Source organism: Falco naumanni, unplaced genomic scaffold, assembly GCF_017639655.2.
Source record: "Falco naumanni isolate bFalNau1 unplaced genomic scaffold, bFalNau1.pat scaffold_152_arrow_pat_ctg1, whole genome shotgun sequence".
Taxonomy (NCBI): domain Eukaryota; kingdom Metazoa; phylum Chordata; class Aves; order Falconiformes; family Falconidae; genus Falco; species Falco naumanni.
The window spans coordinates 17,169-40,257 of NW_024427375.1; the positions used below are offsets into that span (position 1 = coordinate 17,169).

Below are 23,089 nucleotides of genomic sequence, written 5' to 3' on the forward strand. Positions count from 1 at the left end.
GCACGTGAACATTGCAGGCCCAGTGCTTCCCCATTAGTCACTGGCGAAGTTCTTGCTAGTCGTGATGGGAGCAGGTCAGGCCCCCAATTGCATCAGTGTCTCCTTAACGAGCAGGAACTCCAGCAATTTCATCAGCTGTCACTGCTTACATGAACGAAGCTCAGCTTGCGCATGGCTCTGATTTTTCTCATTATTTTTGTGGGCTGCATTCCCCAATCACTGTAAAACTCTGCAGAACATATTTTTAAGGTGACAAATTGACCAGCAGCAAAGCACTAAACGCAATAACTTTTGCTTTCCAAGTGAGGCTGTACAAGAGCCGCAAAGCCCAGCTGCTGTTGTGCAGAAACATGTTGCATCTGACTTTTCCCTGAGCATTAAAGGACTGAATTATGTCTGTCAGCTGAGAGCTGTTTCCCTGGTGACAAATCATAATTGCTCTTGTTAAATCTAAAGTACACCGACACGTTTTCATAATATTTCCCACACATTGCACAGAATTTCTCTAGTAGGCCAAGCAAACAGTTACCAAGCCTGGATTACAGCCCAGAGCCCCAGACTGCATTGCTTGTGAATACGCAGAAAACCTCCTGTTAAAGGTGCCTTGAAATGCTCCTGGTAATGGTGCTTCATTTAGCTAGAGATTTAATTGTTCAGGCTGTAAATGGGATACTCCTTTTGTGTCTTCTTTTCTTGTTTCTGTATCACTCTAATCTGCCTTTGCACTCGTACAGATTTTTCTTTGCTTAGAACAGCTTTCATTGAAATGCTGATAAAATGTGCCCTTTCTGAGGCAAAACCAGGATGCTTTCAAGGTAAAAAAAAAAAAAAAAAAAAAAGGATAGATAGATTAATTCTGCCAATTAAACTCTAATTATTCTCTGGCCATTCAAGAATAAACTTCTGTTCTCCCTGTCTGATTTCCAGGGTGTAATCTCACTGGGACAGGTATCGCCTTGACATTTGCATCTCTTGAGGTTTATAGGTGGCAGGAAAAGACGGATTCAACTCAGTGTCAAGTTGTGCATGCAAATAACTCTTGCCATCTCCGTGCCCTTCAAAAACCCTCCTCCGATCGTATCGCTAGCAGTCAGACTCTTGAGCCTTGCTGCAGAAAACTGGATGCAGGGTATGGGGGAGACGAGGTCATTTTATAGCTTAGGATCTTCTGAGGGCTGGAGCTCTTCAGGAGTTGGGTCGGTGGCTCAGTTCCTGGCCCTGTATGTTCTCTTTTTCTGCTGCTGACTGTGGTTTCTTGGCCCCTTGCTAATACAGGTGAGCTGGAGTGAGCTAGACGGCAGAAGGAACGTAGTCCCCAAATGTCCCACAGTAATCCTGATGTGCCTCTCCGTGTTGCAGCCCTTTCTCTGTTGATCCCTCCGTTGGGACTCTTGGGATTGGCGATGCCATGCAAGTAACGGTGGACTTCCACCCAGAGAAGACTGGTGATTATTCCAGACCCCTGACAGTTCACTATGACACAGGTAAGGTCTGGGCGCTGCATGGTGCCCAGTCTCTGCGTCCTTCAGAACAGAGAAACAGAGACCTTTCAAAGCAGAAAAATGTTAAGTGCTTTGCAGACTACTTCTACAACCTTTTATTTCAAAACCTCTGTATGTTTCAGTGCTTGAGTGAGCAGGTAAGGGGCAAAGGCTGAGTGTGCCCTTGTTCTGTGTGGCTGTGTGCCGGTCTCTCCCTGGGGGATGCTGGCGTCGGCTGGGTGCTCTCCACCCAGCACCCCCCATGACTGTCATCTGCCATCATTCCCTGTTGTCCCAGTCACCTTAATTCCCTCTCCAGGTGTATCTCCCCTGTCCCGGCTTTGCCTCAAAGAAAAGTGACAAATAGTTGGTGCTTAGGGGACTTTTAAAGTGCATCCCCTCAAGCAGGAATGAGTTTTTTTGGAATCGGGTTTTGCTGGGAGTTGCTGATTCGGAGGCGGGAGGAACCTTGATTCTCCGTTACGGTGTGCATATGCACGTGTGAAGCTTCATTCCTTGGCGGTGCTATGTTTGAAGCGCAACGTGGGAATGCGTGCCTCTGTCAGACTCGCTCCAATGCCGCTGTCTCTTACACATCTGTCCCCTGCACTGCTTCTACGTTGTTTTGGCGCAGACCCTTGTTCTTTCTTTTTGCCCTCTCCCACCTGCGTCCCACAGCTCACGACATCAGGACTAATGCAGCCAGGACTTGAGGGCTCTTGGGATTTGGCAGGAAGAGCTCGCTGCCTCCCGAGATAGGTGTAAAATTTATGTTAGGCTAGGAGAAGCTGAGATCAGGCCACAGAAACACCATCAGCTTTAAGCTTCACTCAAGAGTAAGTGGGGAATATCTTTAGGAAAAGGCGTCATGTTAAAATGCTTCTGTCGGCCTTGGCTCAGCAGGGGTATGTTGTGGTGCCGAACGAGACGCTTCCTCAGTTGCATGAAGGCACTTGGCGTGTGTTTCCTCTCGCCTGAGAGGGAGGTTTGGTTTGTCCCTGTTCCTCAGCGTTGGTCCTTGGAAGTGTGGTGTCCTAACCGAGGTGATACTGTGTGCTGCTTTAGCCCGGCAAAGAGCATTTTAGTTGTCTTGGGTTTGTGGAGTTACAAATGCTCCTGTATCTTCCAAATGCTTATGTAGCCTTACGACTTATTTCAGCTTTGTCTAACGTTTTTCAGTTATTGACATATTCACGGAGAATGGTTGATGCTCACTCAGAGGAGCTTATTGTTTTGGGTAACAGTTTCTAGGAAGAGTGACTGAAATATCAGCTAGGGAAGCACAAAAAAGTGCCTTATTTGTACGCCTATACAGAATCTATAGGATAAAATTCAGAGGGCTAGAATTTCTCTGGGGCAGATGAGCAGTGACAGTGGAGATTAGGGCCGTAGGGTTTATACTTTGTGACGGAACAGAATGAGCGAAAAATTAGGGCCAGGATCTTTGTGGCTTGCTTTGAAAAACCTGAGAGTCTTGTTCTTACTGAAACAGCTGGTTCCTCCATAGTCGATCTTTGCAAAAGTGATTTGTGTGGGTAGGCCACGGGGATAAACTCTCTGCTGGCTCTGAGATGGGTGTTTTCCCAGGAACACGTGCAGCTCCCTGGGAGATGAACCCAGGATTTCATTCCTGCCTGCCAGTACAATGTTGCAGTTATTTTGAAATAAACTACGAATTGCGAAGGAGAGCAAGGGGATAATGAAGGGATTATCTCTCTAGCTTTGAAGCATACAGGTAAGTGAAAGGCTGCTGAGATTAATTGCTAAAGTGAAGCAGAAACGTTTAATCAATCAGTCTTTCGAGGTGTGGTGCAGAGCTTATTGCAGGAGTAGTGCAGAGCACCAGACAGCGTTCCCTGACCTCGCGCGGCGAGCCCTGGCTAATGTGTCCGGCACCACGGCAGGCTCCCTGTGACGCGCGTACAGAAAGCAGCCGGGTTGCTCTTTCAGAGCCACCAACAGAGTGTTTATTAAGAAACAGAAGTGCTAAGAGCAAAACAGCAGTTTAAGGTGTTGGGAGGCGTTTCCCTCGCTTGGCTGTGTATCGGTACTGACTTGCTCGCAGGCAGCAGTAGTTCTCAATGGATCACACCCTTCTTAGGGTGACTTACGCAGGATCAGGTGAACATTGCTTAAATTTCTGCTGAAGCTGGGTCAGATCTGTCCCTAGCATTGCTTAAGCAAGCATGGAGCTCTTCCATGTGAACAAGTCACAATTTTTCCCTTAGCGTATGATTTGGTTGATTTAAATTGTGTGTCCTTTGGGCTGGTTAGGAGCACAGGTACTGTCCCCTGGATGGACTGTGTGTGTGGTGGCGGTTCTGTTGCTACAAATTTATGGATGAGCGTGGAGAAAATGTTTGCTGCTATGAGCGTAATGATTTACAATGAAAACTTGTCCTTCAGTGCTTTACGTGCCTAAACTCCTCCTTTTCGCCTGTGTACATGTGTCTGGGTGTGAAAAATCCCAGCTCGTACTGAAATGAGGGTGACTTGGGATGTTCAGGGTTCCAGCATATCCCTGTCCAGCACCTTAACATCAGATTATGGTACTTGAAAGGGTTTCTGAAACCTGCGTGCGAAGCACTCGTACAGCTTTGGAAAAGGTTTCAATACCACTGAAAGTCCTGTCGGTCAGTTGGCCTTTCCCAGATGACGTTCAGCCCACCCTGTGTGGACCGTGTGGATGTGGGAAAATAAGTTTATGGAGGTAAGTCCTAGTCTCAACCAAGCCAGCATTCATAAAGTTTCGATATTCTTTCAGCTGTCAAGTCCTGCTCAAGTGAGATGATGCCCAAGCTGCTTGCCCTGAGTGCTGCTGATTGTACACCAAACCCAGTCTGCTGCAGTAACAACATTTATTGCAACCTGGCAGCGTAGCACCAGCTTGGTGTGGGAAGGTGAGCTTTGCTCAGGGACACGTGGCTGAGGAGATGCATGACGGGTTTCCAGAGGTGTGCCAGAGGTGCAAAGCAAATCCACCAGTCCAGTGCCATCCAGAAACAATAACGTCTACGGCAGGTGCTCCATGCAGGTGGAGAAGGCTGCCAGAGACAGGAGGTGCCGGAGAGATGCTTGGAGTTGTGGAAGGAGAATTGCTTCTCTACTCAGAGCTCCCTAAATGCTGACTCACATTAGGCTCCTGTCTCCAACGAGTACTAGTATAGTATGATGGGTGGTCTTCAAGGTGTAGGACCAGATCCTGTGCCTGTATGTGGGTGCCTGCAGTGCCCACTGGCCCTTGTGGCAAGGCGCTACAACACGCTTCTAGCCCAGGGGATCTGTGGTGCGGTATTGAAATTCCTCTGTGCAGTTTTTCCCCATCGGTTGCTGCATCCCTTGGCATCTCTTTGTCAGCACAGAAAACTTCAGTAATTAGCAAAGCACCACTGAGCTTGTGCATGGCTGAGAGGCGCTATATATTGAGATGCTTTTATTGCTGTCAGTAATAAAAGTGACGATGCAGATGGCTCTCTTTCAGTAGCTCTGTGAGCCTAACGCAGAAGCAAAAGCCTGGGGGCAGGATCTCACCCTCTTTGAGGGGAGGATCAGAACCCATACCCATAGGAGTATTTTAGGAGACAGCATACCCAAGAGGAGGCAGCCCTCAAGCAGAACTGCCTATTCCATTACTCTTCTCTCTCCCCTTGGTTCGGAGCCCCAAAAAGCGGTTTCCCCAGAAGAGAGGTAACGTGTGTGGCTCAGGAGTAGCTCTCGGTGGTTTTAGTCCTGCTGGAAGCCTCCAGCCTTGTGCTAAAAGCCTGGTGAGGAACCATCTAGGTGTTTGGCAGATGAATACCCTGTTTTCCCTCAACTTCCCACACAGCTTGCAGGAGGGCTGACAGCTGCTGAGCAGGAGCTGTGCTAAAGCAAATCTTGGCTTGTTTGCTGTGGATGGCAGACCCAGGCTCAGAGCATCCTTTGTGGTTCTGCACGCCCAGGGCACAGCTGGGGGAGTTCAGCCTCGGCTCCTCAATTGCTTACTTCAAGGGCAGGTAGAAAGTGCGAGCAGGGTCTGATTCTGGCTCCGTGGTTGTTAATCAGGGTGAGTTTTCCTGCGCTGGCTCAGTTCCTGTCCCCATAGGAAGTGGGTGAAGTCATGTCTCCCCTCCTGAGCCCTGGGCGGCAAGACTTGCTCTGTGCCAGATTCAGGTTATTCCTGTATGGCAGGAGAGAGCAGCTAAATAGGCTTCTTCAGTGCAGCACGCTGGGAGCTGGAGATGATGTGGAGCAGAGCTTGCCTTGCCCTGGGTCAGGGAGGGCTCTGGCTGCCTTGTTCCCCCTGCCGCTGAGCTTTGCTGCCTGGCCCTGACAGCACGGGGGTCCCCAGCACCGTTTCCTCCCCATTGCTGCTTGCCAGGCGTGGGGCAAATGCCATCAGCCTCGTAGAATCATAGAATGATGGAGGTTGGAAAAGACCTTGAAGATGACCAAGTCCAACTTAACCCCGGATTGCCAAGCCCACCACTAAACCGTGTCCCGAAGCACCGCATCTGTGTGTTTGTCAAACACGTCAGGGGTGGTGATTCCAGCCTGCAGCGTGGAGAAGCAAGCCCTGCCGGAGCCGTCTCCTCCCTGGCAGGGTCCCGCCGCCCCCCCCAGTCCCGAAGGCTGGCCGGCAGCTGCTGCTTAGGCTGCCCGCACGCGGGGGGCTGCTGCAGGGGGGTTTGGTACTGAGCACCGGAGAGCTACTGGGATGTGTGGTTTGGGTTGGTCAGTAAGCGTGATGAGCTGGCCTCAGATCTTCCCCTTCCTCTAAGCCAGCACCAACACTTGCACGATAGACAAGATCTCCTTAGGGCAACGTAAGCATAAAAAATAACAACAAAAGAATTTCTTGGGTAGATCTGGGAGAACTGGCTGGGGATCACTGTACTTAGTGCGGCAGCAATGCTCAGGGTGGCAGGGGATGTCAGAATAGGATCTGGGTCTTCTGCCCTACGCAGGATGGCCTGAGCCACTGCCCTGAGGTGCCTCTGCCCTTCTCGGTCTAACCACAGGCAGCTTCTCTGTGCTGCAGCAGCCTCTGGAGCTGTGAGTGATAACCGCCAGCTTGAGAAAACACCGAGGTTTCATCACAAATGGGGGAAAAGGAGGCATGAGATCACAGGAAAAATCAAGGCATATGAAACACGATGAATTAGGGAGCTGATGTGGAGCTCTTCAGTCACCTGTGGCACGACAGAGAGTTTGATGTGGTGTGTTAGAGCCATTTGGGTTTGGTGAAGATGACGGTAACTACAGAACCAGGTGTGCTCGGCTGGCAGCAGGGCAAGCGCAGCCTCTGCATCTCGGCCGCGGTGGGAAACTGTGGTAGGGGCTGCATCGCGTTGCGTATGGGCCGAGGGGAATTGTCAGGGGCGTTACTGACTGCTCAGCTCCTGCACAGATCAGCATGGGGTTCCCAGCCGGGAATGTCGGTGTGTTGGGGTGCTGAATCCCTTTCTTCAGCTGAAATTGATGCTGGGCTTAGCTGAATCGGCTTACTTTGGTAAATGAGGCCACCTCTGCAAGGGCTTGGCGGTGTGTTAGTGGCCACTGTACACACGCAGGAAGCTCATTAAATCCCAGCCCTACGTGTTTGTTGATGTTTGAGGCTGAACAAGTAACGGCAGCACGGGTGTGCCATCACCTCTGGGCATCTCAGCTACTCGCAAGAGTAAAACAGTACCTCGCTGTGATATTAGTCTGTGGTTTTGTGCAGACTTTGGAGAAGACAACCACCTCTGCATGCCTCTCTTCTCTTTCCTTTAAGAACCCTCTTTCTACCGAAGGTCCTGTCATCTTGCCAGGCTGGCACTGCCATCGGTAGCTTCCAGGAACTTGTTTGAAAACAAAATGAAAATCCTATTGGCTTAGCCTCTAGATCAAGCCTTTTTCTTCGTCTTTTTTTCTCTGCAAACCCACTGATGGATGTGGATAGGCAGCAGGGTTTAACTGAGGTTCAGCCCTCGCTGTGTTGTGTTTCACATTCCTGAGATCACTCAGGTTGCTGAGCCCTCGCGGTTTGTACTGACTCCAGCCGGAGCGGAGGAGGCTCAGGACTTGCCTGAGCAAACCCTCTGCCTCGCTGCATCTTGACCTGAGCTGTGCCTGTGTTGTGCAGGATACCAGGGTGGGAATGCCAAAACCATTTCTGGTTTTAACCTTGGTCTGGTGTGAGCGTTCACAGGGGCTCTGATGTCGCAGTGTGTTCGGTTCCTATCGAGCTAAATTCACGGCAACAGCCCCATAGCTTCTGGTGGCCACCGCTGTGTGCCACTGCTGGTCAGGTCTGTAGCTCTTCATCGCCGCGCAATTCAACGACCCTTCAACACCAGGCAGGCTGGTAGTGGCTTCTTACCAGTGCTGAGAGGTGGGGAAACCTTCTGCTTCCCTAAGCAGCAGCCTCTCTTGGCTCCAGAGCTTTACTGTAGTGCGTGAACTGATGTAATTATTTCCGTTTGTGTTTAGTGCTAGCAGATGCAGACAAACTTGTTTTGTTTGGTGAGTTTTTAAAGATCTTGTTTCCCATGTTATCCAAAGGTGTAAGCCAGGCTCTGACGCCGTGGTTATTACAAGAGGCTGCTCTAGCTTTTCCTTGGACAGCCAGGCATTTAAGAACTTTGCAAAGGGATTTTCCTTTCTGCTTGCCTCAGGTCGTGAGTGCATGTTGTGCTTTTCTTCCTTCACTTGTGAGAATTCCCAGCAGGATTGGCTAGTTTCTGTTGGACTTTTATGTTCTTGTACGTCTGCTTCAAAGCGAGTGCAGGGTGGCATATACTGTAGGCAAAAAGAGGTGTAAATAGGAGTTTGTGCGATTATATGTTGACTTTGCATCTGAATCGTAGCAGGGCTGCAACGGACTGAGGATTGGTAACTAATACTTTATACAAATAATTGGTTATATAGGCTTTTATAGTTCAAATCAATTAGATTGATGGGTGAGTATAATTGGTCTCCAAAGTGTTCCTTTATGTCAGATCAGCTAACAGTTAACAACCGTTTCCTGTCTTTGTTCCCCTTTTCCACAACTGCTTGTAACAATGATTTTTCTTTATATATACTGTTTTAGATAAGGTTGTTAAATTTCTTGCAAACAGAGTATGGCCTTCGCCCCTCTCTAGGGCCTTGTGTTTCAAAGCCGATGGTCTGTCGCTTTGAGGGTAGAAGAAAAGAAATTAAGTTTGTGCTTCATTTGCTTGATCTTTTTTTTTTTTGTTATTCATGGCTTTATATCTCCAAAACTATGTGACACCCCTTCTGACAAAAATGCTGCTAAAGCAACCCGTGGAGTTGACTGCATGAGCACGGCTGGGGGGTGGGTGCTAGGAGGGTTATTTGGAGTTAAAAGTCTCCTTTTGGCTGTTTTGTTCATCCCCAGAAGCAGACTTCCATGTGACGCCGCCTATCCCGTTCTTAGCCTGTGAAGGATTTCTGGAAGAACGTAGTTTTCAGCTCTTTGCAGGGCATCCTGGACTGCAGCTTGTCTCTTCTATCATCAGTGGAAATCACTAGTATGTTCTTAGGTGCCATGAACCCTGGATGCATTTCGGGGCAGAACTGACCATTCATTAGTCTCCTTTCCTCGTGGATCAATCAACGTCTGCTGAGAAGCAGAAGAGTAGCCTGAAGGGTGATTGATTTATGAAGTGGCGTATTGAGCATGCCTTTGCCAGGCAATCAGAATGAAGGTTCCTGCCCTGTTTTTCCCCGTGGGCCAAAAGCAGTGTTTCAGCTGGTCAGGGACCGCAGCGTATCATGGCTGTAGTGGCAATAACGATTAAAAATAGCCCACAGCATCCTGGATATGCGGCAGCGCTGTCTTGCGTTATCCAACAGTTTCATTGTCCTTTCAATCCATTCTGCGAGGGTCCTTCACGCTGGGCAGCACAAAGCCTCTGTGCTGGCTGCCAGATATTCCTGCGCTGGAGTATTTCATCCCGTAACAAAGCCAACAGCCCTTCCTAAGCACGGTGCGGAGGAGGTAATGGGGAATACTTTGGGTGCTCCATTACAGGAGGATGCACAGCAAGGAGCCTGGTGGAAAGCAAGGTGACTCCTAAGTGCAGGAGAGCCGTCTGAAGAGCCTGCGACCTGTCCCGTAGACGCTGTGGCTGGTCATTGCTCTCCATCTCCCTTTTCCTGCCCATCTGTTGTCTCACGGTGGCTTGCAGTGCTCTGGGGTAGCAGATCCTTTCCTTGCGATGGGCTGCATGGGCTCAGAGGGGGCTTTGCTGGGGACTTTAGCTGTTGACAGCATCAGCTGTGGCAGCAGTGATGATTAGGGTGCCCTGAGCTTTGTTGTAGCCTGGGCAATGGTCCTGTAGAAACCCCTGTGTTGGCAGCAGTTATTTAATGGTGAGGTTTATAAACAAGCTGCTCCTAGGGCTGGAGTAACTAGCACGATGGTTTTAATGATGTCTGAAGGTAGCTCATGAACACTGCCTCAGAGAAACACTTAAAAATGACTGTCACTGCCCTGTGTTTTGCTCTAGTGCTGGAAATACGAGCGTGGGGACTGACAGGTGGCCTTTGTCAGAGACCCAGCACACTTTGTAGGTGATGCCATTAGCTTCCTGACAGCAAAACAGCTCAGAGCAGCGCTCCTGACTCTGACCGAGGTAGCTCTGTGGGAGGTGCAGCAAAAAGCATATGGTGGGGAGGGCTGGATCCAGCCGCAGGGGACTCCTCTCGCTTTCCAGAGATCGTTAGCCTGGTGAAGTGACTCCCTTCTCCGGTGGTGAAGTGGTGCCAGCAGACCTTTGCACGCTGTTTGAAAACCCAGAATATGCTGGTGATGGTGAGGCAGTTGGGTATCGTGATAGCAGCAGGAGCAAAAGAACTGCTCAGAGGATCGATGTGGAGGTACAATGACACTCTTCTGAGTGAAGAGCTCGGCTTTCGTTGCTTGCTTGTATTTTCAGTGAAAAAGCAGCAGGACCTGTCTCTTTTAGAAGAGGTGAGAGCCAGGCATAGTTTTCTGACAAACTGGGCAAATTAATTTAAACTTGCTTTCCCTGTTACCCAAATATTCTGAACCGGACTGTCATGCAGTCCTAAAAAGGTTTAAAATCCAAATGCAGCGAGGAGGGAGTTACAGGGATAGAGGAAGAATATTACGGTGAGGACGAAAGGCAGCAGAGTGCTGTTTTGTTTCTCTTCAGTCTAATCCATCTGGCTACCAGCTTCCTAACATTTAGAGCAGTAATCGATGGAGGAAGGTACTGGCTGTTGAATGCTGGGAACGCATTCTTCATAAAACCTGAAATTTGTTTTGAAATCTTGTTCAAGGGTTTGCTTAATATTCGGAAAGATATTTTAGCTCTTCTGTAAATTCCCTCTCCTCCTGCACAACAGGCCCCACAGAGGATGTCCCAGTGCTGGATTTCTTACTTTCAGATAGTTAAAAGTTACCGTGATGTGCTAAGATACCGGTGGCCATAGCCATGCAGATGGATGCTGGAATAAAACACGGTGGTGTTCCTGCTGTCTCAGAGAGCATCGTTCAGGAGTGCACAGCCCAAAGCATCTGCTCTACTGCTGTATAAGAAGCCTCTCTTTTAATTTCAAGTTCAGGTGTTGCTTTGTTCAGGTTGCAGAGTGAGCTGTGTCCTGCTGTCTCTGGGAAATACGTCAAAAGCATGTAAGAATGAGAGAGCTGACAGCCTGTAATAAGGTCATCGTGTTGTGTAAGTAACGATAGAGCAGGTACGTCTGGATTCAGTAAATGTGCTTTCATGGCAGCAAAGCGTCCCAAAGCACAGACCCACGGACATCACCCCATCAAGTGAAATACCTAGGGCTACATTGCTGTTACAGTACAGAGATTGTTTTGTGGTTGGGTTGGTTTTTTTTCCTCCAGACTTATATATTAAATAACCAAGAGTCTTAAATAAATGTCACATCTAATTTGGCACCCAGGCATGAAGCCTGCAGCTGGCCCTGGGGCCAACCCTGACAGCTCTGCTCTGTGCCAGTTTATCTGCCTGGCAGAAAGACCTGCTGCTCCCTCCTGACTCGCTGGCATCCGCACGCTCTCGTCTGTACCGGGAGGTTTGTGGGTTTACACAGTCAGCACGATGCCAGATCCTTCTCTCTGTGGTAGAAGGTGCTCCGGCAAAGCCCTCCAGCCTTCAGAAGCGTCCTCGGTGCCTGCAGCCGGGAGTGTAAGTGCTCTCCAGGAGAGCAGCAGTAGGGGATGCTCAGCAAAGCGTGTAGAAGCAGGCAGTGCATATGCTTTCTCCCTCGTGGGCCTTGGAGGCAGCATTTTTCTGTGCTGGAGGCTTTATTCACGTCTTTGTTTAGTCGCTTCTGATGGTTTTACCTGCCAAGCCTTTGTCCAGTTGCTTTGTGGATTTATAGCGATGAGTGTCTGTAGGCACCTATGGCAGTACGTTCCAAAGGAAGGAATATTCCTTGGAAAAGTACTAGTACTACTTTTCTCTAATTTTGACTAATACTATTTCAGGCCCTCGGGTTCCTGTTTTACAACAAATTGTGACATTTTTTTCCGCGTTAAGTTTTTCCCAGGCCATTCATATTTTTACAAACCTACCTATCTCCTATGTGGTTTCTAGGTTGAGGAATCCTGTTCAGTCTTCGTATAGAAGCTGCTCTGTACTTCGGAGAAGGGCAGAAAGAAAGATGACATTTCAAAGGCTTCAGCTTGGTTTTTAAGATCAGAAGTATACCCATTATTTCAAGACCCACCTGGCCATGGGTTTAGACAGCGAGATCATGATAGTTTTCGTGGAGTTTATTTTGCAGTAGTTTGTTGTCTCGTAGAGCGTTTTTCATGTCATGTTTCCATGAACCTGAGTTGTACATGCTCAAAGCACTGTGCATGTCTCCCATTTCTTGGGTCCTGCTTCCTCTGCTTGCCCACGTACGCCGAGGATTCGGCAGAGGGGGAAGGCAGTGCTTATAAAGCACACCTGCCTCTGTAACGCTTCTGAACCTCAGTTATTTTTCTACGCTAAGTTGTCCATTCCAGAAAGCAGGCTGTCCAGTCATTGGAGACGTTGCTGTTTCTCTCGCAACATAACTCATCTCTGGCCACGAATCCCTCCCGCTCCTCCTGGGCTCCCTTAAGAGCAGAGAGGTTGAGGTTATACAGGCACGAAGGCCGAACTCTCCATGTGTGGAGGTGAGGGAATGGCTGCAGAGATCTGTTTGAAGGGTGATTCATTCCCAACCTCCCTCCAAGAGAGGGGCTCTCTTTCTCCTGGCACAGCTGTGATTCGCCGCATTGTGTCCGGCTTAGGGTTTAAGGAGTCCGTGTAGGACACCGCCAGCTCTCCCCGGTGCTGTTGTGTGGCAGCCTTGGAAAGGCAGGTCCATCCCCTGCTGCCTTGCTGTAACCCGTGCAGCGAGGAGAAGGCTCTGCCTCGGCAGGGGGATGCTCTCCAGGGATGGCCGGGTCGCTGCCCTTCTCAGCTGGGGCTGGCTCTGAGGCTTTAAACACGCTCCACAGAAGTGCCATTTTGACGGAGAATGTCTCGTGTTTGTGGTTTGCTTCTCACCTGGAAACCCTCACCTGCAACAGGCAGAGTAGGCTCGGTGCTCAAGTTTGAGATGGTTGACTCCCAGGAGCTGCTTGGTTGGGAAGAATGAAAGTTTGGAAGCTCTGGCAGTGAGGGACGCTTTGGTGGGGGTCTCTTCTGGAGGGTGAAGTGCTGGCAGGTGCTCCAGCAAGACTCCAGGCGTTCATCAGCTGCTGTGCGCAGCCAGGGGCTCTCTCCTCTTCGGTCTGAGGTGGAAGGCAAAGGTGTGCTCGCTCGGGTTGTGGGACAGCTTGGGAATGCTCGGTGCAGGCTTGCACGCTCGGGCACAGGCACCGACAGGCTCCAGGCAGAAGAAATGGGCTTGCAGGGCTGTGATGGGCAGGTTGGCGTGGGCCGTGCCCCACCAGTCTCGTTCCGACCTGTCTGCACAGACACACAGCAAGTGAGGGCCCTGCTGCTCCAACACGGTGAAGTTCTCATCTGCGTCCCATCCTGCCGGGGGCTGTCACTTTGCTTGCCTCCCTCTTCTGCCTACATGCCCCAGGCACCTTCGCTTGTTGGCAACAAGGGATCAGGAGAGACACAACCCCGGTGGCATGCTTGCAGGAGACTCTGGGTGAGCCATGACCGAGGTGTGACTCCTGAGAGTCACCTGAACGACTCAGATGCAGAATTCCCTGTGACCCGAGTGGGATGGCAACCCAAAGGCCACCTGGGCACATCTGAAAAAGTCCCCCTGTAGACAGGGTCACCTTGGGGTTAAATCTTTACAAGCCCACCCAGAAATAAGGTGCTTAAGCTGGTGTCCAGGACATCCTCGTGCTGTACACATGCAGCTATCAGGATGTGACAAAGGTATTGATCTGTGGAACTGCTAATACAGCTAAAGGCTGTGACACTTCTGTTCCCTGTGGCTTCCTCCGTTCCTTGTACTCCCATCAGCAAGGGCGATGAGCAAAGTCTCCCTTTTGCTTTGTTCCAGGTGAAGATATTCACACAAGCCTTCATGGAGCCGCTGAAGATGTCAACATCAGGCTAGGCAGGAACTCCTTGACAGCTGGGAAGACCTACATCACGCTGTCAAACCACAGATCCATCGTCATCCACAATCGGAGTAAAGTCATAGCCCACTCCAGTGGAAGGCTTTTGTTAGTCAAGAAGAGGAGGATCAGGAGAAGCTGAGGTTCACTGGGAAGATTCATTTCAGTAAGATACACTGCCCAAGGGTAAAACTAACATACGGCCTCAGAGGGATGTTGGTGCTTTTTTGAGTGGCATAGGACAAGTAAACCATCCACGACACCAGGGTGTCCCCCCCTGGGCTTCAGGGTAATGGAGCTCAGTGCTTCCCATTCCGGTTCCATCCATGTTCCAGCTGATGTTTTGGGGGGGAAAGGTTGCATTTCCCCGGAGAGCAAATTCCCATCTGTGGGAGCCCTAAGTCAGTGAGGCCAGGTCCCTGGGCTGGCAGGGGGTCTGTGAGGCTGAGGAAGGTGTCGGCACTCCTTACCTGGGATGGCGTTGGGCGGTAGCACCTAACAGCTGCAGGCAGCGTACCTGCTGTGATATTCACTGCAGTTTCTTCCCCTCCAGCTCTGGTAGGACAGCAACCTCCTTCAGCCTGCTTTTGCAGTAGTGCACAGGGCAGGGTGCTTTGCTGGCCCCGAACGTTGAGGCCATCTGTGCAAGATCAGTGTGTTAACAGAAAAAGTCTCATGACCTTCTCTTAGTACGTCCCTGCACCATTCTTTTAGCATCTCTTCCCACCTGCCTATCTCAGATGGGACCCTGAGTGATCCTCTCTCCCCTCAGAAGCAACCAGGTTTCCCCACAGTTAACTTCAACCCAATTTTTTTCCAATGGCACTTGATCTTATGCCAGCTCGTGTTCTACACTCTGAGCAGAGTGCTTTGTTCTTCCTTACTTGCAGTCTTAGAGGTGGTCATAGCTCCGAGGCCACTGTCCTGCTGTAGCAGAAGCTTTTGAGATGTCAGAGCAGAGAGGACCTTTCCAATGGGAGGAGGCAGTTCAGCACCCTGCGCTTGGCTGTCACCCCAAAAGACCTGGATCATCACAAGGTCTACCCAGGGGTTTGCTCTGTCTCCCTCCTGCAGGACTTTCTGGGATTCAACAATGGAATTATTGTCTGTTGATGAAGGCTTAGTTGAGGGTTGCTCATCTCGGTGCCTGGAAGCCCCCCTCATGCACAACGCTGTAGGTCAGCCGTGGAAAAACATTTCTCATGACACTCCACAGGGAGCAAGCCAAAGAAAGTATTTTTGGCACTGGTGACAGCATTTGCCCGAGGCTCTGTCTGCGTGCTGCTAGTAATGTCCGTGGCTGTGTTTCCTTTCTAAATGTATTGGAATTTAGCTGGGTGGTGATTGCGGTCCTGTTTATACCACGTTGCCCTGATGTGCTGTGTACGGAGCCTTCCCCTCATCCCCCTCGAGTAGTCACTTGCTGGTCCTTGGTGGCCAGGGGACTGGAGCGTGAAGGGGGCACATCCACGTGCCAGCTGGGAAGCAAGTGCTCTGCAGCAGTGCTCCCTTCTCACCTCTCCGTTGCGAGCAGCTTTAAACACTAGAATGATTGCTGCTACAACTGCCGAGTAAGGGAGAGGTGACCTGTGTCAAAGCTCTGTGGAGAAGGCCAAAAAGAGAAAAATGTTGAAGTGGTTCAAGGCTGGATGTAAGGGTTTGGATTCAGAGATGCTGGTCCTGCCTTCGTTATTGGGTGATGCTAGGCAAAGTCCCTTCACCTCTCGGGGCCTCTGTCTTCATGCATATAAACCCGTTAATTTCACTGAAGTGATGCAATGCCTGAAAGTCTGTGAGTTTGCTTATCAAATGCTCTGGGATCCTCTGCTGGATGGCAGTGTAGGCAGTGGAGCAGATCTAGTTTGCTTATCCCTGCCAGTCCAAAAGGGAAGGTAAAAAAGAGTGGTGCTGGTAACCTGCAGCTGAATCCCAGCTGCTCTCCCCTTGCCAGCGAAGCACTGCAGTGTGTGCTCCTTCACCTTCATCCATCTCCCCCGAGCACCTCTACGGGAGGAAGAGCCATCTGAGGGTGTTGGTGGGTTGTCCATTAGTCGTGGCAGTAGCTTTGAGCCAGGAGGCTCTCCGGAGGGCTGCTAGCTTTCAAAAACCTCCTCTTAGCTCGTGAGTGTGGCGTAAAACTACCTGCCATGCCAGCGAACAAGTGATAACCTGATCTGCTTGGGACCCCGTGGCGTGGGGTCAGCCCCTTGCTGAGCTGCTCCTGCTGTTCCTCCCCCAGGGCGTTGCTGCTTCTGCGCTTACGCAACAGTCTCTGCAAATTTTATTAAATGATCTGCTTGGTTTGTGTCTCTCCATGGCTGCAGGCGCTGTCGCAGGCTGCAGAAGCAGGAGGAGAATGAGAGGAATTCTTTTCTCAAGCAGTGTGCAATGGACCCCACGCTCCAAGAATGCCTTTCTCTTCTCTCCTGTGCCTTCCAGAACCAGAGGGCAAAGGTGCAAGAAGACCCTATGCTTTTCTCCAGTGATATTTTTGCCATTGAGCCGGTGGTAAGTGATAGCTGAGAACCTCTCTTCCTCCTCCTCCTCCTCCCTGGATGAGGTCACTTGGCAGATACCCGCATCAGCATCTTGATGTGCCGAGAGGGAAGACATGAGGTTTCTAGTGAGGCTGGGAGAGGTTGTTGCAAAAAAGCGTTTCTAAACAGTGAGCTCCTGGCAGGCGGCGAGAGCCTGCCTAAAGCTGAGCTCTGCTGCAAGGGCTGTAAATGAAGGGCACTTCATAAGTGTCCTTACAGTGTTCAGGGGTACTGATTATTATATATAAGGGCAGGCCTTACACGTAGCATATGGGGATTAACCATGGGCATTAGTTCACCTATTGAAGAATGAAAAGGTCCTCTATGGAAAGGAGGCCAAGTTCAGCCCAAGTTTAATCACGGAAAGACCAATCCCTTCTTATAATCTGGATTTATACCATGTGTGACTCTCCCTCCCAGCATTGTCTGTGAGCCTGCACGCAAGGCTGGCAGGTTTAAACGGACTTTTTGAGTTTCATTGCAGACTTGGAGAAAACTTTTTGCTTTGGTGTTCGCGCAATCAAAACCTCAAGTCCTTCAATGAAACAGAGCCCTGACTCTGAGTATTTGCGTGGTCTGAGATGAAGAATGCCTGCTGCCTGAGCAATGCAAAATCCCTTCTCATCTTGGAGCAAACCCTAGAATAATCCGAGCCTCTTCTTTCTTTTATAGTAGGTGAAACTATTTTATTTTTTTTTTAAGGAAGGGGATCTTGTTCTCTTCTATAGCCCGAATGAGGCTGAGAGCCCCCCATGTCAGCACAGCTGCAGTTTCACACCACTGCAGCTGAGAGCAGCATGATGGGACCAAGAGCCTGTGTCAGAGCAGCAGGGGTATTGCAGAGAGATCACCTGAGCTGTGCCAGCTGCTTTTGGAGCATGTCCCAGGGCTCCTGCTTCATTACAACTGGGCTAGGTCTCCATAACGAGCTTAACCTGCTCTTGGGCTCCTGAAGTGCATTAGGGTGAGGTCCAGCAGCCTGGCTGCCCGCTGAGTCCTGGTGCTCCGTGTAGCGCTGTACGGACCCAGAGTGTAGCCTGGCCTCAAGTCTTGAGTGGAAACCTTTCCTGAATGGCTGTGTTGATGTTACAGTTTGCTTAGGACTGGGTGTAAGTGGGATACTACAGGAGTCGTTCCCCTCCTGTCCTGTTCAGCATTATCAGTCTTTAGATTTCCATTAATTCCATGATTTATGGAACAATGGGTTTCACATTCATAGTTTTGCTGATGTCTGATTTCCCCCCTGGCATACGGGTGTCTTCACATCAAATGTTAGTCTTTTTTCCTATCAAATGTAACATCTAAAAATCCACTGCTGCTGACTTCCACAACCTTCTCCCCGGTGAGAGTCCCGTAACTTCTAGCATGGACAGAGACCCTTCTTGCAGCGCCATGTAAATCTGCTGGAGGGGCCCCACCAGAGCTGGGACCTTGCTGCCTCGGACCTCCTGGCCAAAAGCGGCGGCTGCTCTTCCCACCTATCACCTGTGGTGCCTGGGAGCACCCTACAGAAAGAATCAAACCCTTGGAACAAGTGGCTGGAGGTTTCCAGAGGTTAGGAGGCCGCTGGAGGGACGATAGCCTTGGAAAGGCTCTCTGGGCAGGGTGGCTTTGCAGGGTTTGTGCAGCAGCTTTGCTGTGCAAGCGGGCTGTTAGCTGCCAGGTGTTGCTCTCAGTGGAAGCTGCAGCAGGCTGTTTCAGCCTGTATAAGGTTAACTTGCTGATGAAAATAATAAGAAAAAAGAGGAGGAGTGGTTTTGCAGTCAGCCTGTGACCATGAACATTTTGAGCAGCCGTCCAAGCCTGTGGGAAACAAGCTGTTTCTCTGACTTTCTGAGTGCGTCTCAAATTTGATTTATTTTTGCAAAGACGCATGGTATGTCAGCAGAAGCATCTGTGGTAGAAGCCCAGGTGGCTCTCAAAGGACAAAGTCCTTTGCTGCACCTTCCCCACCACAGCTTAGCTGTAAGTCACAGTACAGACACATGGGAGCTGACTCCTTGGAAATGGAAACCAGAGGAAAGGGAGGAAAAGGATTTGTAATCATTGCTCTTACCTTGACAAGTCATCACTGTCTTGTCATTGCCTGGTAGCGACTCCTCAGTGCCACGTGTCAGCTCTGAGCCGATGGAGGTGGTCTTCAAGATGTGCAGGTTACGCAAGTGCTACTGCTGGTGGTGCAGAGGTTGGGCCAGGAGATGACAGCGATATTTGTTCTGCAAACCTCCACCTCAGCTGAGGTGCCCAGCTGGTCCCCATCCAAATGAGAGGGGACTGCAGAGCACTTTGGGTTTTGGCAGAAGGCGCCATCTCCAGTGGGAGCAATGGTCCATCCCACCGCTCGCTGTGGGTTCGGTTATTTATGGGAAGGGGCAGATACTGGCTTTGGCGTTGCCTTTTCCCTGAGTGCCCTGAACTAACAGGATGCACTTTGGGGAGTCACTTCAGTACTTGTGTTGCCAGCTCTGTCTTTGGGGGTTTTGGTGTGCTTTGAGCAGTGATTTCCTTTCCATGGATCACCTTCTCCCTCCACCAAACAAAGCAGGCCGACAGTTGGTGGTGCCCCACTTTCCAAGACCAGCTTTTTCCTTTTCAGGCTGGTGGAGATGGAGGCGATTCTCATTATTATAGGGGCTGAGGGAGGGGAAATAGGATCTGCATCTATTTACGGTTGGTCTCCTTATTGAGATCACTTCTGTAGTGGTGAGTCATGGTGTGCCGTCCCCTCGGGTATCACGTTGCCGTATGCTGTAGCAAAGCCAGGGCGCAACAGCAGGAGTTTTTGTGCTGGATCATCATACATCCACCGTCTGTATTTTATGCCACCTGCCAACTGCAGCCTGCCTGAGGCTGACATTAAGCCAGAAGTGTTGCAATATTGTGTTCACAGCACTGCATAGTTGCATTTCTGTCCTGGCAAGCATCCACGGTAGTTTTCCATGATCTGACTCAACTGCCATCTTATGGAGAATATGCTAGCCGCGGCAGACCGCTGGCTCCTGCCGTGTCCCAGGGCTGGTACGCCTATGTAGCAGTAGCCCCAAGGGTGAGTAGTGAAGTGTATCCTTTTAACCAGCAATTCTTTCTTCCCCCTGGGGTAGCAGGAATGTGAGGAACCTTTCCAACAGCCTATTTTCATTTCCCAGGAGAAATAACTCGCAGTATTTTCCAGTTGTATGGTCTGACATACAGCAGTAATGAAGGGAGAAATGACAAAGGTTTCCCAAAATAGTCATGGCCTTAACAATTTTTTTTTAGCCGCAGAATAGTAGAATAATGTGTAACTGATGATTTCTTCTTGCCCTCTCCCTTTGAGTCAGTCTGGCGTGTAGCTTCACTGACAATACAGGGAAGCTGATTGTGGATGTACTGACCAAAGTTTCTGTCCAAATACATTGAATCCTGGAGAACGGTGATTTCATGTCAGAGATCTGAGTCTATTAACTGCTGGTGCAGGTTTTCTTGGGAGCGAGGATATGAGTGCAAGGCTCCATCAATAATGCTGCATTAGGATTGTTGCAGAGAGCTGTGCGGATGCAGGTGAATGGATGGGTTGTGTTGCTCGTCCGTAGGCTCGTTTCCTCTGATGCCTTAGAGCAGTCTCCTCTGACTGTGCCTTGGGATCCAGCAGCACCCTGGATGTAGGGAGATATGTCCCTTGCCAGGATCTTATTGCACCACTGACTGGCTTCCTGGAGCATGGCAGGACATCTGGTGAATTATACAGCGTACAGAGAGATCCCAGCAACACTGCAGCAATCACCGTGGTCTCGGTGGTGTTGGGCAAATCATCCCGCTGGGGCCTCGGCCGCTGGGAATAACACCTGCCGGGACCCATTGCCACTCCCTCGCTGTTTGAAGATTTACGCTTGCAGGGTTCTCCCAGGTTCTTGCTGAAGCTGGATTTTTTTTTGTGTAGTGGAAGTTCACCATTTTGGTGTTCGGTTTGGGTTATTTTGAGCCAGGATCACATTCTAGTGTCAGAGAAATGCCACGTGGGCACTGACCCAGCTCCAGTTCTGCTTCCGACAGCAGCGGTGATGCAGGAACGGGAGGAGGCCAGGGCAACTAGGGCTTTGTGTCATGGGCGATGTCTCATACCCCCTGTGGAGACCCACAGGCAGCCGGAGCAGATTGCAAAGCCCTGATATTCCTCTTCTGCCAGTTGTTGCCTGCAAGCAGAGGGAGGCTTGGACAGTGAGCCCTGGCCGGGGTAGCCAGCTCTGACGGGACCTTGCCTTTGTTTGTGAGCTGGTTTACAGATCTCTTCTGCAATGATGAAGGCAGGCTTGGTTTTCTTTCTTTCTATCTTTGTAACTAAGAATGGAGAAATCCATTTGACTTGCTAAATCTCTTCTGATCTGAGAAATCGTGTTCACATGGCTGTAGTGACACAGGGGTATAAGGGAAGGTTTGGAGGGAAACCGTATCTTTTCTTTAGGTCAGCTGGCACTTCTGAAGAGATCCTTGATATGCTGAAGCCAGCCAGTTTAGGTCCTTTATTATAGCCCTAATTAAACAAAAAAAAAAAAAAAAAAAAAAAAAAAAAAAACCAAAACCCAAGCCTTTACCAGGTGCTAGTAAAGGTAAGGGACTTAATTTTTTTCACAGCTGCTTCCAAAGTCTTACACATTTTGTAAGTGTTGTTTTCTCCTTGCTCGTCATTGATGCTCTAAATAAAGGCTTACAGGGCTGTGGTTGAAAACAAGAAATGTAACGTTTGAAGATAAATGGTTTGTTGTCTCCTGTCTTAGGAGGGAGATGTCTGGCCAGATTCTTCAGTTGAAATTTACGTGATCTTCAAACCCCGAGAAGCCAGAGTGTATCAACAGTCTACTGCGACATCTCAGGTACAGCTCCTTTCTCCTCCTCCTGCTACCCACAGCAAAGGCGAGGCACAAATCCTCTTCCAGCCCAGTTGGTTCCCACGGAATTTCTAGTCAGGGCCGGTGGTCAGCAGGGCAGTGCCGGCACCTTCCTGCTGTCCCTGTGGCTCCCAGCTGGTCTGTGCAGAGCCAGGGCTCAGCGCGCCTGGCTCCGACCGCTGATCCCAGAGCAGCCAAAGCAGCGAGCTTTCATACCATGCATTCGTTGTGCTGCAAGGTGTTTGTAAAGGCAGAGAGGTACACAGCAGAAGAGCTTTGGTGGGCGAGCACTAAGCCCCTACAGACCTCCAGGATGAGCCTTTATTACGTGGATGCACCACTGGGCTCCTGAGGCGGTAGGAGCTGAGTGAATCGTGCTCCCTGCCCCTGGGTCACCTCCCGCTCTCCAGGCACTGCCAGACCGTAGGTGGCTGAGCCCTGCTGAGCGCAGGGTGTCTGTGAAAGTGCCACACGTGTGCTGCTGTCCCTGCGTGGGAATCGTCACCTCGTGGCTCAAGTCTATGCTTCATCTGGGTGGCGTGTTACAGGGCTCGCTGTCCTCAGCAGGGTGAGCACCCTCCCCAGAAGTCAGAGTGCGAGCAGTCTGCTAGACAAGCTTTATGCTCCTCCCGACTTACAGGAGTGCTGTCAGGTCTTTTTCTGGGAGCGGTTATCACTGACCCACCGAGTTATGCCGCCTTTGCCCTTACAGAGGTGATGGCCTTGCTGTGCTGGCACGGGGCAGGGAATGCTTGCAGCAAGCTCCGTGGTTCAGGTTACCTTGTCCTTCCTCTCCGTCCGTGTGCTGCTGCTTGAGGTGGTTTTCAAGAGCGGGAGGTCCCTGTCAGGTTTCCATCCAGGGAACACTCTGGGTTTCCCCATCTAAGAGGAAGGAGGTGCGAGGCCCGTGGTCCCCAGCAGCCAGGCTCCCGTTCTGGAGGGTGCTGAGATCACTAACCCAGCTGCTTCGAGCCATTCCTTACTGCTCCAAGCTGACAGATACAAAGGCCATGAAACAGCTTTTTATTTATACGGTAACTGCGCAGGGTTTACTTGGCAAATGCCACCTACAGTAATTAACCAGGGCTCGTGTTAACAAACCGCCTTCCTGGCCGCCAGCTGCAGTTGTTAGAGCTGTGGAAGGAAAGGATTGATTTAAAAAGTTGCTCCCAAGGGAATCCTGGCTCAGCGCTGTGCTCCTGGCCCTGGGATTTTTGCTCTGGTGGTGGGGCTGTCCATCGCTTTGCTGTAGGGATCTCCAGGGGTTGTGCCTGGAGAGTTTTTGTTGTTGTTGTGGCAGAGAAATAGGAAAATTACTTACATGCAACCTGGGAGTTACAGGAAACAGAGCTGGGCAAGCGATCGGTGTTTAGAAAGAGGAGCCTGCTCTGGAAAAACCCTCGTGGTCCCTCAGGAGATCTGAACTCTTCCATGGGCCCCTTGGGAGAGGACCTCAAGGAGGTCACCTACCCCCCATCCCTCACAAAACAGAGCTGAGCCGCTGTATCGTCAGGGTGGAAACTGTCCCAGGGTGCAAAAAGAGTTTAAAGAAGAAACCAGTGATCTTTAACTAGGGAGTCATTAATTTTGCTTCTTGACGACTCTGAGCAGTGTGACTGCCTTCCTCGTGCATTTGCATGCCAGTCACAGATCCCTTTGGAGGACGATTTGCAGGCAGTG

General features: G+C 50.3%; 1 pseudogene; it reads left to right on the plus strand.

Annotated features, from left to right (window-relative positions):
• The window catches only part of LOC121082021, a 44,745-nt pseudogene that overhangs the window by 15,870 nt on the left and 5,786 nt on the right, over positions 1–23,089 (plus strand).